Genomic DNA, 13,905 nt, shown 5'->3' on the forward strand with positions numbered 1-13,905 from the left:
TGTTTCTAGCTTCTTTCACTTATCATTATGTGGGCAAGATATATTCCTGTTATTGCATGCGGAAGTAGTTAATTCTTTTCTACCACTGATCACTTTGAAGTGAAATTGCTAAACCGAGGGGTACATATCTTTTCATCTCAGGCATCTGGCATGTGTATTTTTAGGCTTTTGATTTATATAACCCACCTGCTTTCCAAAAGGCTTATGCCAATTGCTCTCTCACCAGAACGATAGACTTAAGGACACGTTCTTCCATATTCTTGCCAACTCTAGCTTTTATCTTTTTTAAAATCTTTCCTAAATTTGAAAGAAAACTAATGGTTTCTTCTTTTGAAACATTGTACTTCTCTTTTTACTCATTAGGTGGTTATTTTTCATAAGTTTTGGCCACTCACATATTTATTATTTGCCAATATCTCTTTCTGAGTGTTCTTTTTAAAGACAGTTAGGCCAGGCATGGTGGCTCACACCTGAAATCCCAGCACTTTGGAAGGCCGAGGTGGGTGGATCACGAGGTCGGGAGTTCAAGACCAGCCTGGTCAAGACGGTGAACCTCTGTCTCTACTAAAAATACAAAAACTAGCCGGCTGTGGTGGCAGCTGCCTGCAATCCCAGCTACTCAGGAGGCTGAAGCAGGAGAATCACTTGAACACGGGCAGTAATTGAACTTTACATTCATACATATAAATACAATATACAGTACAATATATAGTATTGTATATATAACATATATAGTATTGTATATATAATATATATTGTACTGTATATTGTATTTATATGTATGAATGTAAAGTTCAATTACATTATAACTTTTAGTAATTGAATGTTAACCAATGTTAAATTGATTAACAATTTAACATTGCAAGAAATAGATTAACAATGCAAGAAAATAGATTCCACGGGAAGTATTAAAAACTATTTTTGTTTTCTAAATTGTGGAACTCATAAACTTTATGATGCTAATGTGTAATGTGAATCTTCTAACATTCCTTCCTCCTCCTAAGAGAAAATTTATATAAAGTTTAAAGAACACAATTTGGATTATTCTACCTTAAACAATAATTCTTAAAGTAAGATTTCTCAGGAACACTAAATGAAATGTCCTTTTTTTCCTCTCATCTTGGCTGTGGTAAGCAGAATTATAGATCTTCTCTCACCTCATTCCACCCCCAAAGATGTTCTTGTCTTAATACAGGGAACCTGTGCGTGACCTTCTATGGCAAAAGGGACTTTACAAATGTGATTAAGTCAAGGACCTGGTTATGGGGAGATTATCTGGGTAGGCCCAGCCTAATCACATGGGTCCTTAAAGGAGAGAACCTTTTCAGGATATTGTCAGAGGGAGGTTTGACCACTGAAGAAAGGTCAGAGAGAGAATCAAACTCACTGGCCTTGAAGATGGACGAAGGGGCCATGAGCCAATGACTGTGGCAGCTGCTGGGAGCTGGGAAAGGCAAGGAAATGGAGTTTCCTTAGAGAGTCTCCCCTACTGTTAACAGAAGGAATGCAACCTCTCCAACACCTTGATTTCAGCCCAGTGAAACCCGGGTTGGAATTCTAACCTACAAAACCATAAGATGATAAATTTGTATCATCTTAAGCCACTAAATTTGGGGTAGTTTGTTCTAGCAGCAGTAAGAAACTAATATACTGGTCAACATTCAGTACTGTCAATATTTTCAATCATTGCTAATTTCAAAATTCAAAAAATGATATTTTATATTCATTGTAAAATGAACATTTTTTATACTTATTGGATTTTCTTTCTATTTTGAATTTCCGTTTGTGTCCTTTGCCTATGTTTCTTTTAGAGTGTTTCTATTTTATTATTGACTTACATGAGCTTTTTATATATTACGGAAGTTAAGTTCTGTAGATATTTTGCCTAGTTTTTCAAACTTGTTATAACACTTTTGTAATTTTTTAAAACATGAATTTTAGATACCTAATCATTTTTTTTTTTTTATGTTTTCTTTCTTTTCTTTTCTTTTTTTTAATACAAGGTCTTACTCTATCACCCAGACAGGAGTACAGTGGCATAATCACAGCTCACTGCAGCTTTGAACTTCTGGGCTCAAGGGATCCTCCCTCCTTATCCTCTGTGGAGTAGCTAGGACTACAGGCATGCACTATCATGCCCAGCTAATATATATATATATATATTTTTTTTTTTTTTTTGTGGATACAGGGTCTGGCTATATTGTTCAAGCTGGTTAGGTCCTGGCCTCAAGCGATCCTCCCACCTTGGCCTCCAAAGTGCTGGGATTACAGGTATGAGTCACAGCACCCAGGTCTTTATGTTTTCTATCTGTAATGTTTAGGATAGTGTTTCTCTTCTCAACCCTATGAAAGTAGGCTGAGCCTAGTGGTTTATGTCTGTAATCCCAGCACTTTGAGAAGCCAAGGCAGGAAGATCTCTTGAGCCCAGGAGTTTGAGACAAGTCTGATTAATATAGAGATACCCTGTCTCTTCAAAAAATTAAAAAATTAGCTGGGCATGTTGGCTCACACCTGTGGTTCCAGCTACTCAAGAGGCTTAGCTGGGAGGATTGCTTGAGCCTGAGACATCAAGGCTACAATAAACCATAATTATGTCACTGCGCTCCAGCCTGGGCAACAGAGTGAGACCCTGTCTCAAAAAAGCAAACAAACAAAAGACAATAAAAGGATTCACACTTTTTATTTTCATGTTTTCACATTTAAATATTGTTCTGTATACAATTTCTTTCAATGAGGGCATGAGGAATACATTCATTTTTCCTTTTCTTGTTTCTTTTTTGTTTTCTTTTAGACAGTGTCTCACTCTGCCACCCAGGCTGGAATGCAGTGACACAATCACAGCTCACTGCAACCTTGATCTCCCCATGCTCAGGTGATCCTATCACCTCAGCCTCCCGAGTAGCAGGGATTACAGGTGCATGCCACCACACCTAGCTAATGTTTGTATTTTTTGTAGAGATGGGTTTTCCCTGTGTTGTCCACGCTGGTGTCAAACTCCTGGGCTCAAGCAATCCCCCACCTTGGCCTCACAAACATTTTTATAAAAAAATGTTAGCTAATCACATAAAAATCATTTATGGATTAATTATTGCTATAGTTTAAGTGTGCCCTCTAATGTTCATGTATTGAAAACTTATCACCAGTGCAACAGTGTTGTGAAGTGGGACCTTTAAGAAGTGATTCTGTCTTGAGGACAGAGCCTAACCCTAGGATTAATGGATTAATGTCCTTATCGCGGGAGTGGGTTTGTTGTAAAAGTGAGTTAAGCTCTCTTGCACACTCTCTTGCATGTGATGCCTTCCATCATGTTATGACGCAACAAGAAGGCCCTCACCAGATGTGACCCCTCGATCTTGGATTTCCCAGCTCCAGAACCATGAGGCAAATAAACCTATTGTTTGTAACTTATCCAGTCTCAAGTATTCTGTTATAGCAGCACAAAACAGATTGATTTTAAATGCCACTTGTATCGTATACTAAACCACTATATTGCAGGGAAAGTTAGAAAGCCATGGCAGGGGTTCTATTTCTGGACTATTTTTTCTGTCTCTGTGCTGGTTCCAAAGTGTTTTAGTTACTATAGCTTTATAATTTAATATCTGGTCAGGCAGCTCACCTTCATTTTCCTTTAAAACTTTCTTGGTTATCCATTTATGCATTCATTCACTCAAAAAATGTTTGTTGAGCACCTACTCCATGCCAGACTCTGTTCCAAGTGTTGGAATATGAGATAGACAAGATTCCTGGCCACGGAGAGCTTGCATAGTGTAGAGGAGGAGATGGACCATGAAACAAATTTATTAAAGGTTGTCATAAATACCAAGAAAGAAAGAAAAAATAGGATGATGTAGCAGAAGATAATTGAATAAGGACAGTGACAAGGAAAAGCCTTTCCCAGGAGGGAACACTCACAGGATGAGAAGCAGCTAACTTTGTAAAGGCATACTCCAAGCAGAAAGAAGAGCAGGTGCAAAAGTCCTGAGTTGGGACAAAGCTTGTCATATTTTGGGAGTGATAGGAAGGACCATGGGACCGGAACAACGTGATAGAAGAGAAAAAGTGGGTATCTTCCATTTTTTCCTTCTCCTCACTTCCACTGTCTACCTTGCCCTGTGCCCAAGAAGGCTGACTTCTAAGGACTACATCAATGGCACCCCTGCCCTCTGGTTTCTGGTGGAGTACAGTCACTGGGAGGCACTGGGAGGAGATGAAAGGAAGGGAGGAGAGTGGAGTGAGGAGATTTATTTCCTTGGCTGCCTTTCTGATGGGTTGTCTCTTGCTGGCTGCATCCTCTACTGAAGGCTGCAGGTCCTGTCTGCTCTCACATCAGGCTCAGGTTTTGGGTGGTAATGGCTCCCTGATGTGACTGGGCATGGGAGGGTATACCTACCCATGTTGCTTTGCCCAAACTCCACACTTAACTTCGATCAGACTCATTTTTTAAAGATCACCCTGGTTGCTTTAAAGTGTGAACTGGAGGGATGGTGGTATAGGGCAAGAGGAAGGGAAGCAGAGAGAAACTGACAGTAACATAATTAAAACCAGGACTGACTTGAAAGAAATCTTGAATGTATAGACACTGAGAAACACAGAACTCTTAACTCCATTTATGCATTCAACATTTTCCATGACTGTTTACATGGCAGGCACCATTATAGGTGCTCAAAATAGATGGATCAATACATTATATTATTAGATAAAGTATACAATACATAGATGGATAAATAAATTATATAGCATGCTTGAAAGAGACAAGTGACAAGAAATAATAAAAAAGTAGGACAAAGTCATCAGGTTGGGAGTACAGGAATGGAGAAAGAGGGTGCAATTTTAAATCCTCATCATTGAGAAGGTGGCATTTGAGCTAAGGCTTAGGGGAGGTGAGGAAATGAACCATGTAGACAAGGGGGTCACAGTAAAGGCTCCAACATAAGGTTGTGTCTGGCCATGTCAGGAGCAGCAGAGGCCAGTGTGGCTGGAGCTCAGGGACCTAAGGAGAGTGGAAGGAAAGAAGGTCAGACCAGCCACAGGAGCATCAGAAAAGAAGGAACTGCTGGTTCCTCTTCCCTTCCGCCACTCCAGCCCCCATGAGTTAACAACCCACCCTCTTTTTTGGGAAGAGCTGAGGACTCTCACACAAGCTCCTCCTGGCTGCTGTTTCATGCCTTATTGGGAGTGATGGAGCAGGGGAGGAATCACTAATCACTGTTAGTTTCTCAGAATACGTTCATTCTAAGTATACCTAAGCAGTGTCTGACAAGAAATGCAGGCCTAATGCCCCAAGGATTGTTAATTGCACCACTAATCTTGCAGAGGAGTTGGCAGCTAAGTCACTTTGGGTCACTGGAGGACGACTGGCTGGAGGACGAGCTTTAGAGCACCAGAGCAATGCTATTGATTTTCTGCTCCACTGAGGAAGATGTTAAATTGCATTTTCAGAATACCACTGGGAGAAGGAAGAGGAAAGAAAAATTGTCTTACTACTCGCTCCATCAGTGAGCAGTAAATTTAAAATAAACCTTTTGTACAAAGCTTTTTATTGTGAAAAATTTTGAGAGGATAGTATATCGAACCCCTGTGTATTCATTGCCAAGAAACAATAATTATCAACTAATATCCACTCTTATTCTTTTCTATTTACCTATTTATCTAACTATATTTTTTTTTCTTGGGTATTTTAAAGCAAATTCCAGGCATCAATATCTGTTGAGCACTTACTATAAGTCAGATGCTATTCTAGATGCTAGGAATACAGCAATGAAAAAAGGCATATGGATAAAAATCTCAGTCCACACAAATCTCACATTCTAGATGTGGAGGAGAGATAACAAAATCAGTAAGTGAAGGTGAAGTATGCTGGATGATGATAAGTGCAAAGGAGAAATAGCAAGCAATGGAGGGGAATGGGGAGTGCAGGGGAAGAGGTTACAACTTTAAACAGGAGGCCAGAGTATGTGCGCTGAGCATCGGGATACACTCCTCAGATCCCCCTTCAGGACACAAAGACTTATTCCTCCAGCTGCTAAAAAGAACCACTTCATCCAAGGTCATGACTCCTCCCTGGTAATGCTCACACTCAATGACTGACCTACATGGAAATATAAAAGCCGAGCCCTCTCAGGACAGCTCTAAATAGTCCTCTCATCTTTAGAATTCCCTGTAGGTTTGGCAAGGTCTTCTATTGAGACTGCTTTGTAGCTCAGTTTATCCCTCTGCCAAATCCTACTTCCTTCCCATTCCTTCTCTTCCATAGGGGTTGGTTCAAGAGCACTCCCTAACAAATTTCCTGCATACTAATTTCCACTTTAGAGTTTGCTTTCCAGGAAACCCAACTTGAGATAGTAGGGCTTCCTAAGAACATGACTTTTGAGTAGAGAGATGATGTATGTGGGGGACCGAGTCATGGAAATATCTAGGGGAAGAGCATTCCAGAAAGAGAAAACAGCAACTTCAAAGGCCCTGAGGTTGAAGGGGGACTGCTGTGTGTGAGCAAAAGCAAGGTACCTAACACGGCTGGATTAAAGAGACCAAGGGGGACAGGAATATAAAATGAAATCGGGGTTAAAGTAGGGAACCAAAAAGTGTAGAGACACATACACCATTTAAGGACTTGGCTTTTTCTCAGAGTGAAGTAGACAGCTTAATATTGTCCCAAAAAAATCCATGCCACCCCCTTTCCTGGAAAGCTAACTCAACTTTCTAGACAAGATTTCCAGATATTTTTAACCTTCTTCCAGAACCATGAGTCAGGTAAGTGGATTAAACCCTCATGTAGCAAGAAAGCCCTCATGCCACATGTAAGAGGGGCTCCTAAGCCACCATTTCCAGGCACTTGAGAGCCCAGCTTTGGACGATGCTCTAGTGCTACTAGGCCAGAGTTTCATCAGTCTCTAGGTCATTGTTTTTCTTTGGAAGGACTTAAGAAGCTCCCTCCAGGGAATCTAACATGGAGCCAAGGCAAGGAACAAGAACTGTCACCTCGCTCCGTTGGAGACTGCCTGCATCTGGACATTGATTTCTCAGTCCCTTGGTATTTTTTTTTTTTATGAAATAGCATCTGGCACAACTGATAGAAGCTGCTTCCCACTGCCTATGGTTGGGTTGACCTCCAGGGAGAAATTCTCTGAGTTCTCACATCCAGGCCACACATACTGATGTAGAGGGAATACTACTTCACAGACTCTGAAATTAAGAAACTTAAACTCGGCCGGGCGCGGTGGCTCAAGCCTGTAATCCCAGCACTTTGGGAGGCCGAGGCGGGTGGATCACGAGGTCAAGAGATCGAGACCATCCTGGTCAACATGGTGAAACCCCGTCTCTACTAATACAAAAAATTAGCTGGGCACGGTGGCGCGTGCCTGTAATCCCAGTTACTCAGGAGGCTGAGGCAGGAGAATTGCCTGAACCCAGGAGGCGGAGATTGCGGTGAGCCGAGAGCGTGCCATTGCGCTCCAGCCTGGGTATCAAGAGCGAAACTCCGTCTCAAAAAAAAAAAAAAGAAAGAAAGAAACTTAAACTCTCTTAGAATCTATAGATAAGAACTTAAAAAGGGGTCAGGTGTGGTGGCTCACACCTGTAGTCCCAGCACTTTGGGAGGCTTAGGCGGGTGGATCGCTTAAGCCCAGGAGTTTGAAACCAGCCCAAGCAACATGGCAAAACTCCATCTCTACAAAAAATACCAAAAAAAAAAAAAAAAAAAAATTAGCTGAGTTTGGTGGTGCACACCTGTGATTCCAGCTACTCAAGAGCTGAAGCAGGAGGATCACTTGAGCCCAAGGGGTTGAGACTCAAGTGAGCCATAACCCTGCCGCTTTATTCCAGCCTGGGTGATGGCATGAGACCCAGTCTCAAAAAACAAAAGCAAAACGGCAAGAACAAAAAACCCTCTTTACAACATTTAAAAAAAACATAACTTAAAATGGAACTTTAAGAAGGAACTTCCTTCTGCCCTGTGGGCCTCTCACTGTGTTCATAAAGAAGAGAAGCAGAGAGCTAAGGTCTGCCATGAGTTCTGGGGTGACACTTAGGCTGTACCCATTTCTATATATCCCCAGCCAGTCCATTTCAGTTCCTGTAATGGACCTGGCACAACCAGGCAAACCAGGAGGTGACTTGCATAAAAAACCACTGTAGGTGCCTAAACACCAAGTCAGAAATTCTTCCTGACCGGTCTCCTTCCTAGTACTCTGGTTCGTCAATTCACTGAGTTTCCGTGCCCCATTAAGCAGTGAGCTCTGGTTAAAAAAGCAGTGAGATTTTGGATTTCTTGCCTTGGTGACCCAATTTATGCTATTGATCACAACTCCTATCATACCTTCCTTTTAAGATGTGATTCTTGGTACTTGCCCATCGTCTTCAATCACTTTAACCATGGAGCAGAAACAACTCATGCTCCAAGCCCACCACACCTAATGAGAGAGGAATCCCAATTCCTACAACCCTGTTACAGTCACAGTAGGCCCAGATAGCAGTGATTTCATGGAGCCCCTTACCTTGAGCAAAGTCTCTAACTCCTTTAGCCCCACCACATTCCTGTGCTAGTAATCAGCATCTGCATGACCTCCAGGACAGGGGTGAGTCAGGGTGGGTGCCCATCTCCACCTTGTCCTCTACCTGACCTCAGATGCCCAGGAAGGATGACTCTGGTGCAACCATTGCTCTGTCACATCTGCACAACCCAGAGAAAGGTACCTTTCAGCAGCCAGAGTCCAAGTTTCTGATGGTTATTGTCTCCTCAGAAATCCAGATGATCTTGACCAACACTTCTTCTTCTTTTTTTTTTTTTTAGATGGAGTTTCACTCTTGTTACCCAGGCTGGAGTGCAATGGCGCGATCTTGGTTCACTGCAACCTCCGCCTCCTGGGTTCAGGCAATTCTCCTGCCTCAGCCTCCTGAGTAGCTGGGATTACAGGCACGCGCCACCATGCCCAGCTAATTTTTTGTATTTTTAGTAGAGACGGGGTTTCACCATGTTGACCAGGATGGTCTTGATCTCTTGACCTCGTGATCCACCCGCCTCGGCCTTCCAAAGTGCTGGGATTACAGGCTTGAGCCACCGCGCCCAGCTTGACCAACACTTCTAAGAGTTTGAAGTAGCTCACTCAGGGCGAGCCTGACCACCACACTAATGAATGGCGTCAAGAATGGCCTTAACTTCATGCAAGCTGAACACACATTGCACGGCTAGTACCTTGTGAAGATTCACAAAGGAGCACATCTCCTCCGTATTTTAGCAGACTCCCCAAGGCTGACCCTATAGAAAGAAAGGCTACTTTGTACCCTTTATCTTCCTCCCTGCTAACCTCCATACCTGCATCACTGAACAGAGGAAAGAGCTAGAATAGTCTTCTATTCCAAATTCCTAGCGCCACAAATCCCAGCTCCAGAATCTCATAGGATGAAGGGTGGGTGCTAACCTGAGAAGCATTTGGGAAGTCTTAGCCCACCTCAAGCAAGCCCATGTCTACCTGGAAGCATTGTCCCTGGAAAATGAGGGAATGGGCAGGGCTAATGAGGAATTTGGGCAGTTTGGCCACTTGAAGTACAATCGTGGAATACACTTGGAAAAAAGGTACCAAGTCTCATGTAAGAGAACTGCTGTAGATTCATAAAATGGTAAGATTCCATTCAATAAACACTTATGATCTCTTTACTATGTATTCTAGGCACTGAGGTATATAGATGAGTACTGACAATTCCCTTCCCTCTAGGAGGTCACAATGAAAAGGACATGTAAATAATGACAGTATACTGAGAAAAACTGTTTAAAATGGTACTCAAGTAGTAGTAGAGTGTCAAAGAAGACAGAAAAACCCTCCCACCAAATTTTAATTTCTCTTCCGCTGACCTTATCACAATGTATTCTCACATCCCAAATGAAAACAGTTTATTATGATTGTCTGAAATATAATGGAATATGAAACAGAGTAGTATATAAAATTATTCACATAGACTATGTTGTTTTATTGTTCTTTTCTGATTATAAAACAGCATAATACATACTCATGTTGAAAATTCAAGGAACTCAGAACTGCATAATGAACAAAGAAAAATCCTAACCAGCTAACCATTGTAAATATTATGAGAAATAGACTTCCAGATAAATTTCTAGGTATGAGCATGTGCATGCACACAGACACAAATGTGCATGCACACAGACACAAATGCGCATGCATACACACACACACACACGCGTGCATGCGCGTGCGCTTTTTTTTTTTTTTTTTTTTTTTTTGTTTTTGAGGCAGGTTCTTGCTCTATCAACCAGGCTGGAGTGCAGTGTTGCAATCATGGCTCACTACAGCCTCAGGGCTCAAGCAACAGCCTCAGCTCAGCCTCCCAAGTAGCTGGGACTACCACCACACACAACCACGCCCAGCTTACTTATTTATTTATTTAGTTAGTTAGTTAGTTAGTTAGTTAGTTGGGGTAGGAGAGATGGGGTATCCCTATGCTGCCCAGGCCAGTCTCAAACTCCTGGGATCAAGAGATTCTCCTTCCTCAGCCTCCCTAAGTGTTGGGATTGCAGGCCTGAGCCACTACCCCCAGCCACACACACTTTTTATAATAGGAACCACACTGCTGATAGACAACCTGATCTTTTCATTCAATAATGCTAATTCATCTTAAATACTGCATTCAACGGTGTAGTGAGCATCTGTTGTTTTTTGTTTGCCTTATACCCTCATCCTGATTCCTTCTGGGAAGCCGTTCTACCCTGTGGTTCTGGAGTGAACCCTCAATCATAGTATCTCGCATCTTCCTCCTATGGTCCCCAGGGTAGGTGACTGACCCAATCTGGTTCAACTATGGTACAAGCAAAATAAGCAAACAAGAAAAGTTTGCTACTTTCTCCCCCTACTCTGATTCGTTTCTGGCACTTTTCACCCTGTAGGTGGTCTATACGGTCTTGTCATGTGGGTCCATTTTCCTTATTCATATACCCTTTTCTTTTCATATCCATGCCTTCACTTTCCTTAAGTCTTGTTATTTGCTCACTTCCATTATTCTTGGTTATTTCAACTTTCCTCTCTTGGTGGATTTCTAGATTTCACATTTATTTCTCCTTTTGTCTACATCAGCAGCCACCTCTAGTGCTGGCATCCTGTGTCAGTCTCTTTCACAGCAACAGATCCATTCCTGTAACTCTGTAACTGCGAGGGCCTTGCCAGCTCAGGCTCTCTATTCTTAGCCCTCTCATGAACATCTCTTCTGTGGGACTATGCCCTTGTAAAGAAAATTCTGAGTGGAGAATCGTACTGACAATGTCATGATCCTCCAATCTGGGATAGCCATCATAGCCTCAGCATTTGAAGACCAAAGGTTAACAGGAAACCTTCCATCAATCACTTCATTTATTTAAGCAGATGGATTTCTAGACACTGTATGAAGGACTGAGAAATTAAAGATAAGTGAAACAAAATCCTTTCCTTGAAAAATTCACAGTCTAGTGCAGAAGAATGCTGGATATGTAAGTATGTAATGACAGGGAGAGATACAATTTTATAAGTATATGTATAAAGTGTTTTCTTAGAAAAAAAATGTGCAACAACAGGACATACCCCTCAAGTTAGCATTAGTTATCACTATCAGATATTTCTCCTTTCTCTTTATCTGTATTTTCAGAAGTTTTTCCTTCAATATGTATTTATTATTCTGGAAATAAGGAGAAAGAAAGCATCTATGCAAAGCAGCACAATGAAATATATGCCCTATTTGGAGTGTGTATGGTAACCTGAGGAAGCAATGATCTTATCTAGGAAGTCAAAGAGAACCTTGCAACATCTGCCTTTCCATTCTTACTCATACGTGTCTCTCACATGTCAACCAAATGCCATGCATGACTTTCAAATCCTGGTCCAAATAAACTAACTGTAAAAATATTTACAGTATGAGGCAAACGCGGAAATTTGAATCTGACTGGATATTTGATGATACTATGGTATTAGTATAACGTGGAGGAGGAGGTATGTTAAAAGCATTGCAGTAACATTAGAAAAATAATCCTTATCTTTTACATAAATATACTGACATACTTATGGATGAAATGATACGAAGTCTGGGGTTTTAATGGGTAAATAATTCACTGGCGATATGAAGTAGATGGAAATATAGAATAAAAAGAATGGTCATGAGTTAATGATAACAGAAGTTCAGTAGTGGATTCATTGTGCTTATTTCAATATTTCTTCTACTTTTGTGCTTGAAATTTTCTATAAAAATACAATAATAATTCATATTTTCTGTAATAAATGAAAATATCCTACAAATGTCTCTATCTTTGAGACTCAGCCCAAAAATCATATTCTCCACTAGTGAATGAGCACACAATTGATCCATGTGTGTCAACGAATGCACAAGCAGCATTGACAAACTCACTGTGCTTTGCGCATTGCCGATTTAATAATTATCTGATTTGAGCCAACGTTATTTGTCTTGTAATTTCAACATATATTTTCATATTAATCCATGTTTATAGTGTGCTCACACATAAGAATCAAATATTTTCATCTTTTTATTATTAATAAAAGGGCTGTCTTCTCTTTGAAATCTTTCCTGACCATTTGTTCCATTATTTGGATGGACTCTACCTGAACTTTGCACATACAAAGGGGACCCGTAACACACTCTTATGCTTACTCACTCACTTATACTTAAATAAGAATAGTGTGTTGCATGTGAAACCTGTTTACCAAATAGTTGTTGTTATATTCACAATCCTTTCTCTCTATTAGGCTACAGGATTAGCAGTGACCAATGTCTTACTTGTCTTTGTATACCCGGCAACTATCTCAATACCTGGTACATTTCAGATGTTCAATAAACACCTGTTAAGTGAATTGATTAATAAATACAATTTAGGATTACACCATTCACAGACCTATACTAAGTCCAGTGGGGTCATCCGTAAGGCTGAATAGTGTAAATGAATGCATGCCTTCTGATTTACTCAATGCTCCACCACTCATTTGATCAGAAACATAACATGATCCTAGATCTAGTGTCCATTTAACATAATCATTTTAAATCCAAATGGCAGAAAGATATAAAATACCCCTTTTCTTTTTGGCAAGCAATGCAATGTACTCAACAGCCATCCCTGAGCTTCATTCCATCCTGAGTTTCTCCCAACTACAAATACATATTGAGGAGACATGGGAGTCAGGAATAGGACAAAGGATAAAGTGAAGCTGAGGGATTAGGTCAGTGACAGAGTGAGTCTCAGAATCAGTGAATGGCTGTTTCAGATAACATGCGTAATGTTTCATAAAAGCTGAAAACATTTCATGACTTATTAGGCTGTATCAAAATATTCTTGGTATCAGAAAGACTTGTTCAAAACATGTACCCATTTGATCTTCATAATAACAGTGTGAGGTAAACAGAGCCTATCATTTCCATCTTAAAGAAAAGGAAACTAAGGAAATGTACCTTTCATTCAGCTGGGATCTAAAAATATGACTTAATTTTTTAATGCAGTATACTGGGATAATAATTCTATGTTATTACTGCCAAGAAAGAGTTTTCTGCTTTGAAGGAGCTGTTAGATTTAGAAGTACTCTTTAGATCCTCAAAGGAAGTATTTGAGTGGCTTCCAAACTCAAAAACCTCCAGAGTGAGGGAGATTTGTTTGTCAGCTTGGTTGTTTGTTTGTTTTAAGGTACTTGAATAACTTGCTCCTTGAAAAGGAGGGTGCAGAAATCAAAGGCCTGATTGTGCCGAATCCTTCCTTTGGTCCTTATTCAGACTGGTTCCCAGCATGCTGCAGTCCAGAGGAAAAGGTCCAAGTTCTGTTTAAAAATCAGAGACTAAAGAGCTTACTCAGCACCCTGCTCACATTAATGCTGCTTGTTTTCATCATTTAAAGTCTTTTGATAGTTCCTTGTATGCAATAACCTTAGACTT

This window comes from Aotus nancymaae, unplaced genomic scaffold, assembly GCF_030222135.1.
Source record: "Aotus nancymaae isolate 86718 unplaced genomic scaffold, 86718_ANA_hifiasm-v0.15.2.pri h1tg000062l, whole genome shotgun sequence".
NCBI lineage: Eukaryota > Metazoa > Chordata > Mammalia > Primates > Aotidae > Aotus > Aotus nancymaae.